This window comes from Homalodisca vitripennis, chromosome 2, assembly GCF_021130785.1.
Source record: "Homalodisca vitripennis isolate AUS2020 chromosome 2, UT_GWSS_2.1, whole genome shotgun sequence".
Taxonomy (NCBI): Eukaryota; Metazoa; Arthropoda; class Insecta; order Hemiptera; family Cicadellidae; genus Homalodisca; species Homalodisca vitripennis.
Window position 1 is genome coordinate 43,515,559 of NC_060208.1, and position 2,980 is coordinate 43,518,538.

Below are 2,980 nucleotides of genomic sequence, written 5' to 3' on the forward strand. Positions count from 1 at the left end.
GTTCCTGTTAATACTTGATTAGTAATTTAATTTCATAAGTTTGTTTTGAGGCTTTGCAGCTTTTTACTACTTAATTACTTGGGGTTTCATTGTAATGACACCATTAGCAACTGGTATCTTCAGTAATTTGGCTGTTTGTTGTCATTAATATTTCCATAAAAAGAGTGGAGAATGGGTTCAAATTTAATATTTGTATGGAAGACTGGGGAAAATCAACTATTTAATCGATCAGGACTTAATATAATATTTTTAATATTTTACATATCCTTTTTTTCCCTTTCACATCCAGGGTAGGGTGTTTAAAATATGAACCTCAAATATTTGTTACAATGAGAATGTTCATACAAAACAAACTTGTGAAAACTATAGTTCGTTGTTCCTCAATTTTCAGCAGTATTTTTATTTGTTAATTTATGCTACCAAAGAAATCTCTGAATCAGTATAACTAGTCGCTGATTAAAAATTAGAATATAGATGTATATTTTTTATTTTAAAATAACCCAAAATATGTTTTTTAATGTTCTGGAAATTTTATACTTTAAACATAGTTGTAGTTTTAAAATCCAGTTATTTTTTTAACCAAACTACAGTTAAAATTAAAGTAACTTTAAAAATTGTTTAATTTGTTTGAATAGGTAAATAAAAATATTGAAAACATTATTGCCAATAGTATTTTATTTTGCCAAGATTAAACAATTGCCGAATTCTTAATAAAGTAATTAGTTGTTTTGTTGACTATTACGAAACAAGTAAGGTGTTATGCTGTCCCAATTTGGAAATGAACACTAAAAAATATCTGATTTTTTATTAGAAATATTGATGTGTCATCTCGCATATCTTGATAGTCTCGATGGTGGCTCTGCAATTTCTTTAATTGTGTAGGCAGTGTTCATGAATGAAATATGTTTAAAATGCAAGGGCTTTCCAGGAAGTAATCTTAGTTTTGATCAAGAATGAATCAAGCAGTGGAGGTAGTGGTGTAACCTCAGTGTTGCTGTATAATCAGTTCAGACTAATATCATTAGTTTACTCATCTGTTTGTTTTGTTCAGCAATACTAGTTATTCAAACAGACAGTGCCATTGAGAACGCCTACACACTGTTGTGTGCACTATTACGTATTTTCTGTGGTGTAAAACGCTCTGGAATTCCATCAATTGTACATGATTTATGATAGAAACATTTTAAGCAACATGCTATTTCAATGGTCTCGTGTTTTTTAAGTGGGCGAATCAGTAGCTATGAAAAGGACAACAAAATTGCAGGTCATCTGGTCTTTGTCTAGTGATGATGCCATTGAAAGGTTTAATAAGGTGATACAGGAGAATTATTAGTGCTAGCCAACTGTACTCTCCTTACATATAAAATAATTTTTGAAAAACTGGTAACTGAGACGTTTTGGCTGTTGAAAATTTCAATGATGGCCTTGTTGGTAGAGCACATCAACTAAATTTAATTAAGATTTATTAAATTCTTGTATGGGACTATCTCGGTATGACCAACATTTTCTTTAGTTTATCTTGCTAATAGTAAATATTAAGATGGTTGGGTGCATGTACCCTTTCATGTATTACTTATTATTTATATCACAACTTGGAGGCTCAACTATAGTGGGACATAGTGCTACACCACTCGCATTTTCACTTAAACTTATTTTTAAAATTAAGTAAATTTTTGTTTTAGGTATATTCTTGCGCAATTTTACTATAAAATGTTAGTAATATGTTTATGTACATCTAAGGAGTAACGCTACTAAACTGAAAATTCTATAAGCTTAAATACTGTTCAACTTTAACATATTAGTGTGATTTAAAACGCTAAATGTACATTTTTGTTAAAAATACTATGTTGCTTAAAAACACACTGACACATTCTACCAGTCATTATAACGATTACGAGGCAATGTAAACGCAATACACCATGACTAGCTGAGCAAGCCAGTGTGGGACAAGATATCTTGTCAGTAATCCGCAGTGGATTAAACGTTGTAATTTTGTACTGGCAGAACTTCTTGTTATTTATCTTTGTGAATAAAGAATTGGAATGCATGAAATAAAGTCAATTATGGCTTGTTTGTTCTCAAATAACACAATTTCAGGCACAAGCATACTTTTACTCTTATCTGAACCGATAAATGGTGTTATGAGTTTTGCAAGAGCTAAAATCAACACATTTTGCTTGTGTCGATTCATAAGTTGTCCGGAGGTTAAATGATTTATAATAAACTCCCAACTGCAAATTTGTGAAACCGCTCATGGTAAAGGCATCGAAGAGTATTTATTAGGTCTCAACAAATCTGTAACATCACCACTTTTATTAAATACTGTAGTTGAAAAATAAAACAGTCAGACACAGCATTGAATCTGGAAGTATAAATCAATAAATACTTAGGTCTATTCTGACACAAACTGTCTATTTTTAATATCTACTCTCCTCATGTCTTTATCTATCTTGAGTAGAAATATCTACTATCCACACAGGACAAACACTTGTGCTATCTCAGAAACGTCCCTGGTTTAAACTTAGTGACAGCAAAAGTACTAACAAAGAGCGAACATCCAAAAAACTGACATACACAGAACAGATAGTCAAGTACTTCCAATTGGAAGATAAAGTTAGAGAAATTGTAAATATAGTGCGGTGCTACCAAAAGTTGCTTTTGGTCTGATTGCCACTATGAAGTTGTAAAATGAGCAAGAGCTCTTTTCTGTGAGAATATATTGAAATTCAGACTATCATCTAAGTTTTCCAGTTCACACCACATCAAAAAACTGTTAACAGAGTTAAAAAATCTTAAGCTATTTTGACCTTGCTGTGATAATATCACTAGTTGCTTTCAACTCACACAGAGCTAAAAAAATTTATTTATCTTTGGTCTTGTTCTTTTCTGAATATCACAAATGAAAATAATGTCCGCATTCTTAAAATTATTCTTCAAAGCTTACAGTCCACATAAAATTGAGTGCTGTCCAGACACAGAG